Raw genomic sequence first — 21,373 nt, 5'->3', positions numbered from 1 at the left:
TTGCATATCTGTTATTGCATTTAAAAATAAGATTTGGTTACCAAGGAAACAGGTTCTGGCCCAGTGTTAATTTGAAAAACTAAAATATATTTGAGAAGTTAACCTCAAAGGAAGGAGCCCATGAAATTATTTTGAATAGTGCCAGAATTTGGTACTTGCAGAACCACAGCTGTATGGTCTGCAATGAGCCATCCTAGACACTGTTTCATTCATGAAGCTCTTTTTCTTCTAACAGGACCATTTACATTTAATATTTCCCCCTTTAAAATTGTAACTCTTCCTCTCCCTAGTAATAGGTATATAAAAGTGTATTTATTCTTGCATATTATCTAAAATTAATTTTTAAGTATATGTTATTTTCATCTTTCATATAACACGTTTAAAGACCGCTTCTTAAAATTTAAATATTTTAAATGTTTCATATTAAGCTTGTTTGCGCTCTTTGAAATTATCTGCAGAAACCCATTTATTTTTAGTTTCAAGCTAAAATGGAGCTGAATCAACAGACTTTTCCAAAAAATTCTTTTGTTGTCTAACGGCGCCACACCTACTATACATATGGTTTTTAAAAAAGAAATCATCTTATTGCAGAATCATTTTATAAGTTTATAAAAGCTAATTATTTCTATACTATCTGACTAGAAAAGGCTATCCAATTTAATACCCCCCCCCAAAAAAATTACAACTGTCTTATTTAATTTTTGTTTTAAAAGTCATATTTTAATCCATAATATTCTTGCTGCATGGCTCAAATTCTATAAAACATGCAAATTTCAACCTACCTGTATGTATCACTTAGTGCAATGCTAGCATGACAAGACACTCAGCCATTTTTATGTGAAGCGATGGAGACCGATTTCTCCGTCTTCTTGCTCACAAGTTTTAGATGCAATTGTCACACACAAAAAAATCATACGCAGAACAGCTTGGATGCACTGTGATCACGAGAACTGAATTTATCAACAGGAAAACAGGATTGAAAAAAGGAAGGTTCTCATCCAAGGTTTCTCTGAGGCTGCAACCAAGGAGGTGGTGTGTTGAATGTTTTCCCCTTCCTCCTCTGAGAGTTCAAAGCCCGAAGCTGACCACTGCAAAGGCCACTGTCACATTTGCTGAAAATCAAACCACTGATACCAGCACTGAAAATACAAATTTGAGAACCAAGTTGTTTGCACACCATGGCGTGCATAAGAGTTAAAAATAGGTCCCACCTTACCTCCTACCTGCATAATAAACACGGAAGTTTCAAGTGTTTAATTTGATAGTCACATTAATTAACAATACAACATACATTATTTAAAAGACAGCAAATGCAAGAAGAAAGGGGAGACACCATCTGGTAGCAGAGTTTTGTTGTTGTTTTGTTTTTTAGGGCTTTTTTTTTTTGGCTTTGTTTAAAAAAAAAAAAAGGTAAAATCCTATTTTGAATGTGATGAAAAACAAACATCCAGAAGCAAATGAATCGGAACTGAAAGGTGATGTTGAAATATCTAAGGCTGAAATGAGGCAAAAACAAGTCTTCACTACCAGATGATATGGCATACAGAGCATTTACATACTCACATCTGAAATACTAGGCAACGTGTAATGAATTCTATACACAGCATGCACACAGCACCAGCACAGCTAATCCTGCCTGCCATCTTAGGCTCGCAGGAGCAAGATACGCAATGCATGCAGCACACGAGCACTGGGGAAGGAGGAGGCAAGGAACGGCTCACCTTAAATGCAGTATCTGATTAATGTTGGAAGTGACATTGCATATCAGCCTCAGAGTCCTGGTTCAACTGGGGAGGAGGGAACAAAGAAAAATGTCATCAACTGGTGATGCAAGATGAGCCCAATCACTAAACACTATTTAGCCAACTCCAAATTCTGCAACCAGACAGTAGAAGGCATTTCATACATTTAAGCAGAGCTGCTGCACAATGACTGTGTCCTTCTGCTTCTGAGAATCAAATAATCCTTTTGCTAAGGAAGAAAATCAGCTGGAACGGATACTGTCATGTCATCTTCTTGAAGAAAGCTTTCAATACAGTATGTATCTGGTTTGGGATGCATTTTATAGACTGTTAATTTCATAGAACTGCTAATAATAACAACAAGAAACCAAAACTGTTAAGCTATAGCAAAGTCAAAAATAATATTATAAAAGGTGTAGCATTTCTAGATTATTTTTAAAAATCCTAATTGGTGCCGGCAGGCTTGTAGAAGAATGCATGATCAGCTGTCTGTATCAGTGCTATAACCTCTAACCACAAGCGTGTAAATGTATCCTGCTAAATGTATCTGCAGTACAGAACGGCAGATACCTCCTCAGCTGGAATGGTATTCTAATGTGAATAAATTTGCTTAAACTTAGAAGCAGAATACAATCAGGACAGAAAAATAAATTGATGCTGAGTTCGTTTGGATACATAGCTGACCAGCACGGACGATAAAAGCTAACCAGGATACTGACCTAAATAATGTTGACTTGCAGCAGCCTACCGTACTTGCTCAAAACATAGGATATGCAAAATTATATTTCTCCTCCCTCCCCCTGCAAAAGCTAAATTGTAAAGTAACAAGCCATTAACAGAAATCCAAAAGGCTATAGTTATAGAGAGGGAGAGTACATACTGTAAGAGAAGAAATGGTGTTGTGCTGAGATGCAACGTTTCTTTGTTTCACTTTGAGGCTTATCTTAGCTACGCTTGCACGACGACATTGACATCATGGAGGTCAGGGCTGACACTGGGGTGCTATCCGTTTTATGAGTGAAATGTTTTCTGAAAATTAAATCTCATCTACTCGAACACCAAATTTCATGTCTTCTTCAATACCACCTCTCTACCCTCGCTGCACAAGATTGATGGGATCTAGTTTGGCTGTATGTAATAAATTGGAATCGCCTTCTGTAGAGATTCCAACACATAATGTAGGAATTAATTTTTTAAAACAAAAACCTTTAAGAATTCTTATGCATCCCCTTTCAATCTTTTCTATCAACGCACACACGCACGCACGCGCACACAGACACACACACACACAATTGAAGCTCAAATTGCAATGAAATGTTTAACATGTGTAACAAAAAAATGTGGAAAGAGCTGCTTATTCAGGATTTTGAAGTAACGCCTAATAAGCAAATACTGTTTTGCTACAGAACCAGTGTCACCATGTCCCCAAAGAGAGGAAAACAGCATAGCTTGCTAGAAAAATTTCCTCCATTTCCTGCCGGCAGGTAAAAAACAGAAAAGCATTTACCACGCTGTATAAAACAAGAAGTCTTTTATTTTTAAGGAAACAGAGCAGATTATTTTCCATCCCTTCTTCAGCTACAAAAAAAACCATACCCACCCCCACCCTTAGATCCTGGACATAAGCCAACATTTTTATAAAACGCTATGAGACTGATTTTGAATACATAATATTTACTTTTCTTCTTCATATCTCTTCAAGGTCTTTCATTGCCTATTGCATCACTGAATATGCTAATGTTAGTTAATTTTAACTCGTGCAAAAAGAAATTAACATTTTCTGGAGTTGCTAGTTTTCTAGCGCCTCTATTTTCTATAAGGACTGGCTAAAAATAACTGGGTTAGCAAAACATTCAAACTCCCCAGAATTTTTTTTAAAGGAGAAAATGTATTCGAACATCTTACTTCGGTACTAGGTTTCACAACCGATCTTTTGTTTCTGGTTTTCATTCTATCTCCTCTCCCAGAATCCAAGTGATTTTTAGCTCAATGTGTGGAAAGTACCCCGCCCAGCTCTAGCCCATACATTTTAAAGTATCCGAATGGGGTTGTCCAGATGGTCGATCATACCTGAACCACACTGAGTCCTCTTCTCTTTGGAGCACATCTCTCCCTCCCACAACTATTCCAGAAATAAACGTGGCTCTAACGGAAACACCAATGGTGGAACCATCTTCCCCACCCCCACCTCATTGCCCTATGAGCTCTGCTTAGCATTGACAGCGACAGAAAATTAGAATGGAGTGTCCTTAGGCTAATTCCTGCTGCACCACGGGGGTCGGGAATTAGAGACTATCACTCTGAGTTACAAGGTACCAGTTTAATAGAAGGTCATCTGTAAAGCAGCGTCCTGAGAGTGGGGGCGGAGGAGGCTGAAGCGAACACCTAGGCATTTGGTTCTATTAGTGTCTGTTCAGATATTCCCCGTGAATAACATCTGAAAGCTAAACATTCACATTAAAACACTCACACATTATTATCATGTAGGCTAACTAGTCACGCTATAGAATCAACTCTAACCCCTTGGAACTCAGTCGATGCCGCCTCCTTCCTGGGAAAATAAATGACAGCGACAAGGACAGTAATCCATATCAGGCTCCCAGGAGATGAGTGAACAGTGTAATGTGCCTTTACAGGAGCAGGGTGGTGAATGTGGTCAGGTCCCCTACTGGTACTGGTAAGCCGATGCCTGGGCAAGTGGTCTCCAAACCTCCTTGTGGGGTCCTGTGTCCACGCTCTGCCAAAACGAGCCTAAAAGCCACGTGTTGGTTATTTTGTGATGTTCCAAAAACACTCCACGAGCTAACGTGGTCTGTTTACCAAACCTGATTGTGTTAAACGAATTTGAACTGTGGCTGAAAGCACTCAGATGGATGAGCTTGTTTAGGCAGACATTCTCTGACTAGTAAATCCTGTTTTGTACTTTAAAAAAATCATGTGCATGCCTGAATTACGCAAGCTTTGTCATGATTACAAGTGGCAAGGGTAAGCATTCACTTATGATTTTTGTCTTTCTTTTATTTATTAAATTGAGTGGGGTGACACTGGTCAACATGAACATATAGGTTTCAGGTACGGGTTTCTATATTATAAGATCTGTATACTGTGTGCCCACCACCCAAAGTCAAATCTTCTCCTGTCACCTTATATGAGGACCCCATTCACCCTCCCACCCCACCCCTTTCCCTCTGGCAACCATCACACTGCTGTTTGTGTTCGTAAGTTTCAGTTTTATATCCCACATATAAAAGCTTTTTAGCTTTTTCTGACTGACTTATTTCACGTAGCATAATGATTTTTAAAAATTCATGCTCCTCACCAACATCCTCGGGGCTTACGCACAGACATTAATGTAAAAGACAAATCCCTTTCCCACGTTGTAAATGTTGACCTGTTTTTGCACCGGGAACCCCAAATAATCTGGCAGGAGCAGGCGGGAGAAGGCAGAGCAGCAGCGAGGAAGCGTCTTTCACTTAGATTAAGGCTCTCACTTGCTCCCAGCCTCATTGTTCTGCCGTCTGAGCTCATTTTATTTTCAGTCCTGTAGGTTAAAATTAAATTGCATGGCTTACGCAAAGAACATAATTCAAGTACGAGCCAAGCTTGAGTCTCCATGTTTTAAAAAAATGTAGTCAGGGCACGGAGTCCCAGAGGAATCCTTAGTTGATAAACATTTGGATCGGTTTGCACATTTCTTTATTCCACTCACTGCATTAAAAATTACAGCTGGTTTCCGTTTTTACCTAATATAGATATTCAACATTTGTGGGTAAGTTTGTTACCGGGTTAGGCTGTTTTGAGCTAAATGTTTAAAAATAAAATATTTACCAAATATAACATTTTTGTTTAAATTCTTAGAATTTAAAAGTTTAAAAAATTTTTGATGAGCTTGGTTATTTTATCTATCTGTAGTGTATTTAGCCTTGGAAGCAACAAGGTTACAATCTCTCAATGGCTGAAAATGTGCTTTTGGATGATATTTTAGCCTAAACATTTTGGAAAGTCCAGTGCTACTTCGATCATGTACGTTTTGCCTAAAGATCTGGGCAGGAACTTCTATTTTCTACCTTGATCACAGCTGTCTATGAGAACGACCATTTATTGAGAACCTACTATATTCTCAATATTTTAGCTCTATTATTTAATTCTAAACCAATAATCCTGCAAGGTGGGACTTAGTTATTAGTTATCATCAACTTTAGGTGAGGAACAAATTGAGATTGCTAGTCACACAGTAAATTGCACAGTGAAGACTTAAACCCACGTCTGACTAATTCCAAAGTCACATGCTCATTTGTGGTCTTTCCACCAATTCTGACAGGATAAAACCTCCTTCTTCTACATTCTGCCCTGAAGTAGGAATCTTTTTACTGTGTAGATGACTAGTCGAGGGGAACGCCCTCCCTGAAACCACAGCCACCCAGGTTTATAAGAACCAGCCTCAACTCCCCAGTTCCTGAGAATTTGGGGTACCTGTTATACTGGACCAGGAGGTGGAGAAGACAGAATAAAAGAGGAGGAATGAACTAGACTGTGTTGGAAAGTTAAGGTTAGAAAGCAGTAACAAATAAGCAGTAACAATTTTTTTCAGAGGTTTGTTATAATTTGGAAATGTTTCATGAGGCAAAATAAGTGGAACAGCTTACATTTCCATCTGAGCAAACTACCTCCCCTGGTGAAGCCCAATCTTTTCATGTTACAGATGGGGAAACTGAGGCTGAGAGAGATCTGGTCATTTGCATATGATCACACACATAATAAGTGAGTTGACCCATTTGCTGTATTAAAAAGCATATGATCAATTAAAGAAAAATCAATGTAACAATCAGGACTGACCTGGTTTTCACACATAGTGCTTTGGGCCTCAACAGATAACCCAAGTTGGTATTATGAGTTCCTTCCCCAACATATTTTGAAAATGGGCTTTTAAAAAGCCTAAATTTTGAATAAGAGATTTTTCTCTATCACGGTCAGTGTCTCAACTGCATCATTTTAATGATCGACTCTCTACTGATATCTGTCCATTTTGCCCCTGTTTGTAAGATCCCTTCCACCTCTGAAAGTGTGCGATTCTAAAAATTCCAGCTCCGCTTGCTTTCTAGGTCAGTTAGGCCAAGCGCTGGACTCCAAGTCCCCTGCCGCCTGGTTATATGGCCAGCTGACTATCTCCCTCATTGGCAGTAATTTTATATGCCAACCAGATGGCTCTCAAAGGGGGCTTTCTAATCAACTCTATCAGCTCCACCCTGCCTGGGAATACGAGAGGAGGATTATCTTCTCTGCTCGTGAGGCAGAAGGAAGGGTTGGGTGAATAGGCATGCCTGACAAGTCTGAATTCCAGGAAGCCCCCTCCAGGTCTCAGACAGGAGCTTTCTCACTCCCATCCATGAGCATCCGTGTGTAAGACGTGGGAAGGGAGCACACATTTGATGGCAAGGATCTGGCAGCAAGCCTTGGGGACCAAACTAAAGTTACTTTCCAGGAAAGAACTGGAGGGAGAAGGGGAATGTGGACCATGTGGTTTGCAACAGAGAAAAAGTGGTACATGACTTAGGGCTGCAAGGGCGACTGTGGTGGATACCATCCCACCCCACCCTAAATTTAGCTCAGACTCTCCTGTGGGAATATTCTCAATGTCTCACCACCATTTTCAATATCACTACCTCAGCTTTAGCAACAGAATAGTTCCTGCTTTCATTTCTCAGTGCACTTGAAATGTGGCGCTAATAAAGGCCTTGCAGGCTCTCAGAGACCCAGAGCTTTCCTGCATCCCTAATCACATGCTCATTTGCAGCCATGACTGTTTGCCACTCCCCAAATGGAGAGCAAGTAGAACAACAGGGTCTTCTAGATCCTGAATTGGCAAAAATAAAAAAAATAAAAAAACATTCAGCAAGAAGATTGAGTTTCTTCTTTCTAGAGCAGTGGTTCTCAACCTTCCTAATGCTGCGACCCTTTAATACAGTTCCTCATGTTGTGGTGACCCCCAACCATAACATTATTTTCGTTGCTACTTCATAACTGTAATTTTGCTACTGTTATGAATCGTAATGTAAATATCTGATATGCAGGATGTATTTTCATTGTTACAAATTGAACATAATTAAAGCATAGTAATTAATCACAAAAACAATATGTAATTATATAGCCCTAACCGGTTTGGCTCAATGGATAGAGTGTCGGCCTGCGGACTCAAGGGTCCCGGGTTCGATTCTGGTCAAGGGCATGTACCTTGGTTGCGGGCACATACCCAGTAGGGAGTGTGCAGGAGGCAGCTGATCAATGTTTCTCTCTCATCGATGTTTCTAACTCTCTATCCCTCTCCCTTCCTCTCTGTAAAAAATCAATAAAATATATTTTTTAAAAAATGTAATTATGTATGTGTTTTCCGATGGCCTTAGGCAACCCCTGTGAAAGGGTCGTTCAACCCCCAAAGGGGTCGCGACCCACAGGTTGAGAACCGCTGTTCTAGAGAGATTGGCTACTAAGTTGAAAAGGGAGGGTGGACTATAAATGAAGGTGGAGAAGGAAGAATTCTTACAGGTTAGTAGATCCACCCCATGTGAGTGCATAATCCTCTCTTTGTATCTTTCTTCATCCTGGGCAACAAATATTCCAAGACTCCCCCTGGGAACAAGCTCATTTGCTTTCTTTTCTCCCAGATAAATGACTGTGTAGTTCAGAAGGGCCACAACCATGCACCTCTTCTCCACAGAGCAGCTTAACAAGCTTCAGTGAATTTTCACTTCCTTTGGGCTGAAGATAAAAGCACACGAAGCTTATGTTGTATTGAATTATCTACCTTTACTCATATCTCGGGGTTGCCTCCGGCAAGATCTATGTATCTCCCACGGTACACAGAGCATTGACGGGTGCAACAAAGGGGCTCATGTGGGAGTGCTCTTCACCGACCAACACCAAACTTTGGGGGGGGGGGTTCCTCTGCTTCCACCGCTACCAGTGGAATCTTCAGCTCTATACCATGAAGCTACTTCCTAGAATTAGAGAACTCACTCCGTGAGTTCAGGCATAGACCTGGGGACTGACAGTACCAATGGAAGTCTTTCAAACACTTAATCACTGTTCACTCAGGGGAGCCACAAGTTGTCTGGAAAGCTGACCACAGGCTTTGTTGAAATCTGTCCCCTCTAGAACAGGGAAAGGGAGACAGAAGTCAGAGTGACCCCACATAGACATCAGCAATACCACTGCCTTCACAAGATGCCTCGACCTTCCCTCAGGCCCTCGGTGGCACAGCGTGTTTCACAGCATTTTATAGAGCATGTCATTGAAACTCTCTCTCTGAGGGAGGAGAAAGTCGGGTTCAAAGAGCCTGTTGTTACAAAAGTTCTCAGCAAAAGCTGAGGATAAAAGCCATATTACTTAATTTCTGGCATTCTGCTCTTTGTAATTCAACATACTGGCTCAACTTTTAAAGAATTTTATTCCAAACTTTCGCTCAAATAGGTACTTAATAAATGGCAATAGAATAAGTGAATTAATGAATAGATGCCAATATAGAGGGCTTATAACTTATTTCCCAATTCATCTCAGAAGAAAAATGTTATACTTGTTTAATTTTGTTTCATAAAAAAGCTCAACTAAATATAATTTTAAGCAAAATAGTAAATATTGGCCAAAGTATCACCTGGGACCAAGAGTCCCTTGAGAATATCAGAGACGTAGGCTTGATTGCTATATTAAGTCAATCAGATTAAGTTTAGCCAGCGGAAGTAGCCTTTATCCTATTTGGTTTGCAAAGAAAAATCTCATGAGTTATCATGAGCAGCTAAAAATAAGTTGCAGGTTTCATTTTCCGTCGTTCAGTATGGTTTTGAAACCAAAAGGTACATGACTAGGAGATGCACCAAGACCTACTGAAGTTCAACAATTCAAACTGTTACCTTTCTAGCACACCGTCCTGATCTGCAACTCACAGCCAGCCCAAGAAATGTACACTACCGTCCATCTCAGCATGGTCTCTTGAGATGAGTCCCCCTAATAAATAAGGCATGGCAGGAAATTGGGAGCTGAGGCCAGTCTTGGGGGACAGTGGCTTGTGTGTGTCTTAATATCCGGACAGGATGCCACATAGACATCAGCCCTATTTGCTCAGCCTCACTATTAGGTGACACTATGGACCCCTTTGCAGAGCCAGGGAGTTAATAAAGCCAGAATGTCATTAAGATGGGGCCCTAATGTCGTGAGCGCGGCAAGTACCCCTTGCCCTAAATGCCCATGGTCTTGTGCAATTCCATACTGCACACCCAGGCGGCTCACAATACGTTTAATTTCAAAACTCTCTTTCCAGGGCCAAGTCTGGCAAAAAGGTGTTTGACAGAGGCTAAGTGCTTCAAAGGGAAGGCAGCCATCTCTCACTAGCATTCAGCTGGGCACAGGGCCCGGGGAGAGAGCCGTGCAGTTAACAGAAAGCCCTCCGCTGAATGAGATGGAGAGGGGGCAAAGAAGGGTTAATCTGCTTCCATTAGAGGAGGGGCCCTGTGATGAAGGTGAAGAGAATAATCTGTAGGAAGAGCAGAGAAGACAAAGCGCCATTCCGGAAAAGACATGATTGTGCCGGGCGAGAAGGATGATTTGTCCTAGATTTTCACCGTGAGGCCATTTCTTAGATCTGAGTCTTTGCCTCACTTTGAAGTTAACAGTCTCAGGGAGGGGAAGGGGGCATAGTCACACTCAGGGCTGGAATACTTGAGCTTTGATTCTCACTGAGATGGGCGTCTCTGAGAAGCAGAGGGTGAAACCAAAGCCATCGGAGCGCTGCCACAGAAGCCTACCCATAAATCACAAAGCGGCAAAATAAACAATAGGAATTGCTTGTGAAAGAGAAACCAGTGGCCGATCCCTGTTTCCTGGGGCAGGGAACACCCTATTTTTTTTTTTAACTTAAAAAAAAGCAGCTTTTTAAAAATTTGCTTTTAAAAACTTTTTTGGAAATACTTTAAGATTCACAAAAAGTTGCAAAAATAGTGTGGCGATCATAGGCAAATCCTCTGGTGCTCAAGGCTGTGGAACAATGGGTGCAGCAGTTACTCTGGAACAATGGGTGCAGCAGCTACCTTTGGGTTCTAGCTCCTGTGCTTCACTTGGTGCCGTCACAGGAGATGGATGTGGACTTGGGGATGGTGATTTAGAGAACCTGAACATAAATGGGACTGTCGGCAGCTGAACAGTCTGGAGGTTGAACTTGAAAGTCAAATGATATGATCATTTGGCCCCCAGAAGCTGAGGTAGTAGAGTAAGAAGAAGGGCAGCCAGATATTGTCAGGTGACCAGTGGGTATGCTCTGATGGGTTTGAGCAGAGTTATGCAGACAGGACAGACAGTCACACTTCCTTTTAGATGATGTTGAGAATTTTTCAGTTTGGTTGTTGTTTGTTTACCATGTTCTCTGCTGTAACAGAATGTTCCAAATTTTCATTTTCAGGTGCCTCTTCTCTGACCCATTGCCCCTCCTTCGGCCAGATGAGCTGAAGGCAGCCTAGCGCACAGCACCTTTCAGATTTAAAGAGGCAGGCGCAACTTGGGGGCGGGTGCCTCCCCTGATCATGAAGTTATGTAACCGGGGCTCCCATCGGTGAGGCTGAATCCATGGCAGCTCCCGTCTAGCTCTAACTTTGTCTTCTTTTCAACTCATGCCTGCCTTGACCTAAAATTTGCCCACAATGTGGGTCTTGCTCTTGCCCTGTCCTTGCTCTCTTGGCTTCTGACTCTGGACCCCACCTCTTACTCTGCTCTCCTGGCATGGATGGGCATGTTGACTATGTCTTCTTCCATCTAATTTTAGTGTCACCACCTCCAGTTAGGGCACACTGTGGGCTGACCTCTTTAAGTGACTAACGTGGATGACCCCAGAGGGCTGCCCACACATGTCCCGAGATATGGCCCATCGGAAGGCAGATGAGAAGTCCGCTAGTGAGGCAGGAGCTCACTTCAGGAGTTAGTCTTCTTGCCAGTGCCTTCTCTCTGCTTCTCTGAGGCTGGGTGGATCCGAGAACCTTCATCTAATCAAGTTCCAGTTCTAACTCTCCCACTATATTTCTGGATATCCACAAGGAGGTAAGTGAACTATTCTTAGTCTCAGTTATCGCATATCCTATATAATAAAAGGCTAATATGCAAATTGTCCCTTTAAGAGTTTGACTGACCAGGAGTTCCACCACTCGCTATGACGTGTGCTGACCACCAGGGGGCGGCATGGAATGAAGGAAGGCCCTGGCCAGCCCTGATCACCAGCTAGGCCTTGGGACCCTACCCGTGCATGAATTTTGTGCACCGGGCCTCTAGTTTAAAATAAGGTTTTCTGACTTCCTAGCTGAGACTCTTTCAACTCTACCATACCACGAATAAGGGAAAATCTAAAATTCAGAAGCCAAAAAAGAATCTTAAATTCTGGTTTAGATATACTAGCTCAGGGTTCTCTAACTTTTTCTCTAATAAGTAATTGCTGAAATGAATGTTGACTTGCACACAACATATCAATATTTCTCAAGCTCAAATGTGTATAAGGATTGGGAGGCTATAATAAAATGCATGTTCCTAGGCCCTCTCCTCAGAGCGTCTGGGACCACTGGAGCCTAGGAGCATGCATTTTAACATGAGAAACTGAAGAGGATCTAGGATTTGAAATAGACACTGGTAACTTTTTAGAGACTAATTTATCAATATGTATTAGAAACCTTAAACATAGGTCATTTGACCTACTGATTCAATTCTAAAAAATTTCCCTAAGATGTCCAAAAAGATCGATCTTTAAGAATGTTTAAAAAATACTAGAGCAGTGGTTGGCAAACTGCGGCTTGCGAGCCACATGCGGCTCTTTGGCCCCTTGAGTGTGGCTCTTCCACAAAATACCACGTGCGGGCGCGCACGTACAGTGCGATTGAAACTTCGTGGCCCATGCGCAGAAGTTGGTTTTCGGAAAGGAGATAAACGAAACAAGTATACAAGATGAGTGTGGATGGGAGAGTTGGAAGGGGTCGACCTCAGCGAACGTCCCTCAATCAGATTGAGGACGTTTTTAGCAAAGGCCAGCTTAGGAGTACCCTAATTAAGTTAATAACAATGTACCTATCTATATAGTTTAAGTTTAAACAATTTGGCTCTCAAAAGAAATTTCAATTGTTGTACTGTTGATATTTGGCTCTGTTGACGAATGAGTTTGCCGACCACTGTACTAGAGGAATCCACAGGCAGCGAAATCGAAAACATATGCTGAAGGAATTTCTTCTCTGATATTGCTCCTAGGGCAATGGAAACTAAAGAGAAAATAAACAAATGGGACTACATCAAAATAAAAAGCTTTTGCACAGCAAAGGAAACCATCAACAAAACAACAAGAAAACCCACTGCATGGGAGAACATATTTGCCAATGATATCACCAATAAGGGTTTAATCTCCAACATTTACAGGGAACTCATACAACTTAACAAAAGGAAGATAAACAATCCAATCAAAAAACGGGCAACAGACCTAAATAGACACTTTTCAAAAGAGGACATACAGAAGGCCGAAAGACATATCAAAACATGCTCAAAGTCACTAATTATACAAGAGATGCAAATCAAAACGACAATGCAGTGTCATCTCACACCTGTCAGAATGGCTATCATCAACAAATCAACAAACAACAAGTGTTGGAGAGAATGTGGAGAAAAAGGAACCCTTCTGCACTGCTGGTGGGAATGCAGACTGGTGCAGCCACTGTGGAGAACAGTATGGAGTTTCCTAAAAAAACTAAAAATGGAACTCCCATTTGACCCAGTGATCCCACTTCTAGGAATATATCCCAAGAAACCAGAAACACCAATCAGAAAGAATATATGCACCCCTATGTTCATAGCAGCACAATTCACCATAGCTAAGATTTGGAAACAGCCTAAGTGCCCATCAGCAGATGAGTGAATTAAAAAACTGTGGTACATCTACACAATGGAATACTATGCTGTGGTAAAAAAGAAGGAATTCTTGCCATTTGCAACAGCATGTTTGGAACTGGAGAGCATTATGCTAAGTGAAATAAGCCAGTCAGAGTAAGATAAATACCACATGATCTTACTCATTTGTGGAATATAAAGAACAACATAGACTGATGAACAGGGACAGATCCAGAGACAGAGAAACAGCGATCAGACTGTCAATCCCCAGAGGGAAGGTAGGCGAGGGTGGGGGTAAAGGGGAGAGATCAACCAAAGGACTTGTATGCATACATATAAGCCAAACCAATGGACACAGACAATAGGGGGATGAGAGCAAGAGTGGGGGGGGAGGGGTTGGGGGTTAATGGGGGGATGAGGACACATTTGTAATACCTTAACCAATAAAGAAATTAAAGATAAAAAATAAATAAATTTTTTAAAAAAGAAAAAAAGAATGTTTACATATTTGTAATAACAGAGCACTAGAGGCAATCAAAATGGCCATCAATAAAAAGAATGGATAAATTAAGACGTATCAGTCCAATGAAAGCACAGTTGTTGAAAATCACATTTTCAAAGACCATTTAGTCACTTGGAAAATGTTTACGAATACCAGTTAAGTGGAGTGAGAAAAAGCATATAAAATATCATTTCAATAATTTTCAAAAGAAGAAAAAATATATATACAAAAAATTGGAAAGAAATACATTGAAATATCAATAATGATTTATTTGTTGTGTAGTGGTTGTTTTCTTCTCAATATCTTTCTGTATTTTCCAGCTTTTGTGTAGTGACTAGTTATGGCTCTTTCTATTTGAAACACAGTGATAAATTTTTTTTTAAAGAAAAGACAAGGAATTTGTCTCATGTAGAATGAAAATAGAGGAGTCCAGGCCAGCAATGGCCTGGCTGCTGAGGAGGACTCACATGATGGAAGACTGAGTCCAGTGTCTGGAGTGAATTTTGAGCTACATTCTCTTTTGCAAAGTAGTTTGGTATAGTCGATGCCAAGGAATTTGGATCTAGGAGAAAGTCATTTTCACTAGATACTACTTTCTGCTACATTCAAGGATAACAGATTATAGGATCTGGGACACAGTTGAAATGATGTCTTCACTGCTCTTGGGTTGAACTCATGCTTGCTGCCTCTGTGTATAATCCCCCCACCTTACACATACCCTTACCCCATCACACCAAGCAGACAGACTGCAGTCATGACTACGGGCTTCGGACAGATGGTGGGCTCCTTTCTGGCATGAGAGACAACACCCAGGGTCAATGCTTCTATGGGGTGATTTCAAAGCCTTCTTTGGCCAATGCTCTGAGAGCTCCAGAAAATGCCAGGAAACAAATGTTTTTGGCAGAGAGATGTCCTCCTCACAGATTTCAGTGAATCCTGGTCAGAACTCTCTCTGATAAGATTAGAAGACTTGCAGTTAGGCCTCTGGCCTAGAGTCAAACCTTTCCAAATGTCCTTGAAATTTTCACACCACATGCTTTGGTGAGTTAGGGAGTGGCGCCAAAGATCTCAGATGAAAGTCAATTTAGACAGACCAAAACAAAAAAATTAAAATAATGATACTTACAATACTAATAGCAATATCAAAAGCCAAAACACCAATGCTGACCATAATTATGGTAATTATTTTCATTAACACCTTGACTTGCCATGCATTTTCCTAAGTTGCCCACACCATTTCACATCTATTACCTTACTTACTCTGACAGAATCTCAGTTTTACATTTTTAAAAAATACCATTTCAGAGGCGGGAGGAAGCTTTAAAGTTCTCATGAAAATCAGGCGCTTTTTGAGTTAAAAACAAAACCCTGAAGTCTTCATGTGGTGTTTTCCAACTGAGTTCTTGACAAGAAATCAGGGGATTTCAGCATGAGAAATTACGAAGCCCTATTACCATGAATTCTTAGCTTTGGGGACTATGATGTGGCCTTATTGCAAAATTCTCTAAAGGGAGCAATAGAAGATTTATAATGCTGACCCAGGGTAAGAAGGGGGCTTGTACTTTTGTGCTATAAAAACTATAAAACCTCTGGGGGTAAAAAAGAACCGCCTGGTCCGTGGGCATGGCCTGTTAGCTGCTACGCTCAGTCCACATCTGCTCACCGTGAATCAACGAGTGCAGGCTAAGCCCCTTGGATGATCAAGGTTCTGAAAAGACAATGGTGCCTCAAATTTGAACTCTACTCCTCATGTGGAATTAAAAGTTTAAAAATAATAAAATTTAAAAAGCTCAAGAAAATCTAGCTTCTCCCATGGTGTCTACTTTGATGCTTTTTTGAAAATGTGGGAGATCCAAATATTTACAACGTTGGTATTTGTTACCCCTGCCTTGCTGGTGTGTCTGTACCAACACTGCGGAGGGGTCATGGTGACAGTAGTGGAAGTCTGATTTGGCGGTCACATACCTCTCCCTGCCATGCTATTCAGCTAAACATTAGAAATCAGGAGGCTGACCTCACCCTGCCTCCACCAGACACACACTCCTAGGTCAATTCCTGCATATTAAGTGCTTGGAGGAGGCAGTTGAAATGAACAAGCTGAATGGACCCTGGCGCTCTTCCTCCTTGACTGTGGCCTTTGCCCTGCCTTTCCTGGTAGACTCGGTTAAGCTGGGACTTTCAACAACAGATCATCCCCACTTGGCTCCAGCTTTTGAAACCTGGCACTTGTTCTCTACTTACTCCTTTGGCTGAACCCATCCAGCAGGCATTGCATTCCCCCATCAACCTGGTCTCATCTTTAGCTTACCCCACTAGCCCAGCCAGCTCTAGCTCAGTAGACACGTTCAGGACACAGCAACCCAAGAAAATGGACTTTCAGAGGTTGTAGCACTTCTGTAACACTTCAACTTGTTATTCAGCCCACACCGGATGGAGGGTGGGGGGGCAGGGCCTGGGCCAAGGCCAGGCAGCAGTAATAGGAGATCAGACATCAGACTCCATGAGAGCCTGAGAGGCTGCGTCACATCAGCCAGTAGCTGGCCTTCCCGCACGTGGACAATGTGTATTCTTCAGGGTGTGGGTGTGGGTGTGGGTGCCCAAGATGTCCAGTCCAGGGTGAAATTAAATCAGAAACCAGAGTATCTAGCCAGATATTGACAACACAACTAGAGAGCTAGGTACCAGACAGCTCAGGCAAAGCCTGTTGTCCACTTTTAGTACATGTGCTGCTGAAGCAAGCATATATAGTCCATTTGTATTGCAGATCTTTATGATGCCTTAGGGGGCATCAGAAGGCATCCTCCACATAGTATTTACCAGGGAGGGGAATACTGCACTAAGACCCACAATGTTGGAAAGGCTAAATAAAATATAAAATTAGTTCCAGGGTTCAACAGGGCTTATAACTTTATCATTCATTGTTTCAGTAAATATTTCAAACCTTGTCCTGAAAAGAAAAAAGCTAGAATTATATATCAAATCTTTAGGGTAGCAATAATCTCTCCAGCTTGAGTCTTTCTGGTCTACTTTTAAATGTTTCTCTCACAACTTGGTTTGGAGATCCGATCTTAGTCAGGGATTCCCTCTCCTCCCTGTCTCCACACCCACCCTCCCCGCATGCCAACATTAAAAAGTGTGCCAAGATCTGGAGCAGACCAGTCAGGGTAGCTTCCCGAGCTCCTAGGGGCAGTCAGACCATAAGCTAAAGAAACCATGAGTTTTCCTATAGTCCACTGGGCTCCAAGTTGGGGGAACAGAATTCTGTTGGACAATTCCAACTAGCATGACTAGACCCAGGACCAGAGGACAAAGCCAGAATGACCTACCCCAAGGAGACCCTGTACAGGAAACTAAGGGGAAGAATGTCCTTCCTGGCTCACTGGCCACTGGTGACCTGGTGGCGCTCATGGAAAGACTCAGGGTCAGGATGGACAGAGGCATCTTGAAAAGTCTTACCCACTGCTCTTTGTCCACAGAGCCAGATGTTACCTACGAGTGTCAGTTAAAGAAATTCTAAATATCTGATAATTTTTTACTTCTCTCACTGCTTCATTCTGCTATCTTATCCTTGAGAATCTCTAAGCTCTGTATTATGCTGGGCCAAAGAGGACTACCTCCTCTCCAGATACTCTCCAGAGCATCTCTGGGAAGTGGCTCCCACCCCCACCCAGGGACTACATTTCTCGGACCCATTTGCAGTCAGATGTGACCGTGTGATAGAGTTTTAGTCAACCGAATGTGAGTAGAAGTGATGTGCATCACATCTAGGCATGGCCCATGAAAACCTCCCGTGTGCACTTTTTCATGCTTTTTTCCTCTTCTACTGAGAAATGGAAATAGTCCCACATGACCTTGAAAACCACATGCTGAAGAAGGTGGGGCCCCTCTCCATCTCTGTCTCTGACTGTACGAGAGAGAGATGCCCCACTAACTTGCAGTGGCACATGAACAAGAAATAAACTTCTCATATTAGCATAACCAATGGACATGGACACTGGGGCGGTGGAGCTTGTCCTGGGGGGCGGGAGTGGCGGGAGAGGGTCAATCAGGGAAAAAGGAGACCTATGTAATACTTTAAAAAAGAAAAGAAAAGAAGAAAAAAAAGAGAAATAAACTTCTATTAGAGCCATTAAACATTTTTCGGTCTATTACAGAAATTAGCCTATTCTAATTATTACATATTCTTTTTATTTTCTTCTTCTTCTTTTTTTCTTTTTGGTTAATCTTCACCAGAGGATATTTGTTTCCCATTGATTTTTAGAGAGAGAGAAGGGAGGGAGGGATGGGGAAAGAGAGAGACACATTGATTGGTTGCCCCCTGACTAGACTGGGGATGGAACCAGCCACCCAGGTACAGGCCCTTGATCAGGAATTGAACCTGTGACCCCTTTGGTGCCCAGGCCAAAGATCTAACCATTGAGCACATCAGCCATGGCTACATATCCTTTTTGATACTCAGCTGTTATCATTGTGTGCAGAAGTCCCCATGCCTTCTCCCTTTACCCTGAATTTCACTGCAAACCAAAAGAACCGAATTAGTAAACTTAATTTAAGTAGCCATTAGATATAAATGACACTCACCAAGTTGGTGGTCACAGTATTCAGATCTTGTAGCCAGATGAACAGTAGTTTAGCAAAGCCTCAACTTCAAGACAACCTGATATATTAAAATGAAACAAAAAGTAAAATGTAAGATCTACAGAACAGATATATTAGAGTGTAATGGTTAATTCCTAAAGGGAATTGCCAGTTTCCAAAGGAATTCACCACTGTTTTGCAGTAAATGACAAGCTTCCCCATTGCTTTTAAAATAAAATTCATTTTTAATATACCCTCCACACACCAATCATTATAAAACATAATTTATTTATTTATTTTTATTGATTTCAGAGAGGAAGGGAGAGATAGAAACATCAATGATGAGAGAATCATTGATCAGCTGCCTCCTGCACACCCCACACTGGGGATGGAGCCCACAACCCAGGCATGTGCCCTTGGCCGGAATCGAACCCGGGACCCCTCAATCCGCAGGCCGATGCTCTATCCACTGAGCCAAACTGGCTAGGGCTAAAACAGAATTTATAAAGAACAAGTCTACTAAGCCAAGTAAGCTATACAAAGAGTAGATGCTGACTAAGGAAATGATTTTGGAAGCTAGGAAAACTAGGTATGATTTCCAAGCCTACATGCTCTGCAGTTCTTTTATACACATTAAGACTTTTCTCTCAGGAACTTACCTTTCCTGGGTAGGAGCTTTCAGAGCTTGTAAAATTATAGGCTATGCAAAGGCTTAATATTTTTATAGGTGAAGTTAAAGCAGACTCTAGGGATACATTATAGTGTCTTTGTGTTTTATATCACCCTAGGTGGCACAAGAAAATAAGCTCTGTGTAAACAGGGCAATGTGACATGGAGGTGCCCGCACCAGGACAACCAGGGACAACCAGGGACAAACAGAGACATGCTCTGTAAAGGCGGCAGGTTGGGGATGTTTTCTTATCAGAGCTGCCATCTTTTACCAGGTTAAGTGCGAAAATATCATTTGACGGCACAGGGCACATATTTGCCTAGAACAAGGTTTATTTTTGTATACGATTACTCAGTATAAGCTCCAGGAAGCAAACAGTTCAGAACTCTGAACAAACACTCTGGCAGTCCAACACAGAGCGCCAGGGCGGGCGGGAGGAGGAAGAGGAGACAAAACAAGAGTGGTGACAGGGAAGGCTCAGCTTGGGCCATTTCCCCCAGGGTTTCAGTCTTAGTGTATAGAAATATTTTTGAGAGGAAATGTGTCCTTGTCTGGGCCTGTGGAGAAGAGAGAGATTAGATCGGTCCCTTCAGTGCTGTATTTGGAGGGTCCCCACTCACCCCTCTGGCCTGGGCCTGCTGAGCCTTAGGTGTCAGGGAACAAGATGGCACCCACGTGAAGGTGCCCACGTGAGGGGCGCGGAGTGAGGGGGCCCAGGCGGGCCTTCACTTACTCGGAGGTGCTGTCTCTTCTGAAACCCAGATGCTGCCAACTCCCTGGGCTCAGGAGTGAGAACCGCTTTCTTGCTCTGGGTTCTTCACTTCTCGTCGAAATCAGCTCCACATATTTTTCTCATGACGTCAACCATTCTGACTCCTTACGTTCTGAAAGTTGATCTACAAGTAAAACCTTCCATGAGGCTTTAAAAAATACATATAAAAAAGAAAAGAAAAGTGTGCTGTGGGGAGATGGCGAGGAGCAGAGAGGCAGTGCCTCCTGATTTTGAGGTTTGCTGCAGCTGCGAATGCCACTCCCCAGGCAGTTTCCTGGCTGCAGAGGGAGGCCAGTGGCCGGCGTGGGTGACGTCAGGGCCAGGCCTGAGTCATCACCAGAGGCCGGGCTGCCCTGCCACTCGGAAGGGGACAAAAGGAACCTTTGATGTCCAGGGCCCTCCTCTCGCTGTACTGAGCAGCAGGCTAGAACATTCCAGCCGCTTCCCCACCCCCGGCCACCCTTCCTCCTTCCGGAACAGTACCAGGCAACTCAGCAAGGCCTCCCCAAGGGATGCCGCCCTCCTGCGTGGCAGAGGCATGGCCGCTCTCTGTCAGAGAGCAGCAAGGGAGAGTGTTTCTCTGAGGATTCTCACCTCCCCCGCTTCCTGGTGGCGCTCACTCACCCAGGGAGTTGCCGGGGTATTAAAGGAGACGTGCCAATGTAGAGGACGGTCCTGTTGCTCTCCCTGGGCAGTGCCCAGGGGTCAGTGTCTATTCCTGTCTGCTTGTGTGCGATGGTCCTGGGCTTCCGTTCTCTGCTCTCTGGGTGCCGGTGTGAGCTGGCACTTCCTGGATTTAAGAGGGAACCGCTCTTTAGGAGGGGTATTTATATCCCAGGGCCCGGTGCGGGGCTCAGTAAGTACATGATGAGTGAATGGGCGATTATTTTAAAACGTACTAGTACAGAACATATATGGAATACTTACGGTGAATGAGCTTTTGTGCCAGGTACTTCATAAAGATTATTTCATTTATTACCCTGTTATCATTTCCCGTTCTCTAGCTGAGAAAGTGAATGCTCAGAGAGACGCAGACATGTCTCTGAAGCCTCACAGCTGGTGAGTGGCAGAGCCTGGATGGTCTGGTCCCAAATCCTGTGCTCTTAATCACTATGCTGAGTGGCTGGAGTGAGTGAATGAAGAATGACCAAGGGCAGCCTGTCCAGGTGAGGGGGTAGCAAAGGTAACGATGGGGCTTAAAACCAAATTCTTCA

At 42.6% G+C, this 21,373-nt stretch overlaps 1 protein-coding gene across 3 annotated transcripts in view; it reads right to left on the bottom strand.

Moving 5' to 3' along the window:
- The window catches only part of ZBTB38 (zinc finger and BTB domain containing 38), an 81,729-nt gene extending 61,312 nt beyond the window's left edge, over positions 1-20,417 (bottom strand). The window contains exons 1-4 of one of the 3 annotated variants that reach the window (XR_002827984.1): positions 20,121-20,417; positions 18,721-18,796; positions 1,722-1,787; positions 932-1,139 (exon numbers count right to left, since the gene is read on the bottom strand). The gene's annotated coding sequence lies outside the window, so the exon portion shown is untranslated. Of the gene's footprint in view, positions 1-931; positions 1,140-1,721; positions 1,788-18,720; positions 18,797-20,120 lie in introns of those variants that run through there. The other 2 variants (XR_002827983.1, XM_023749591.1) reach the window with 2 other exon arrangements.
- Between the last annotated feature and the right edge of the window lie 956 nt (positions 20,418-21,373).

Source organism: Myotis lucifugus, unplaced genomic scaffold, assembly GCF_000147115.1.
Source record: "Myotis lucifugus unplaced genomic scaffold, Myoluc2.0 scaffold_8, whole genome shotgun sequence".
NCBI classification, from domain to species: Eukaryota; Metazoa; Chordata; class Mammalia; order Chiroptera; family Vespertilionidae; genus Myotis; species Myotis lucifugus.
Note: the sequence above shows the minus strand (reverse complement) of the source record. Positions and strands in the feature narration are given on the sequence as shown.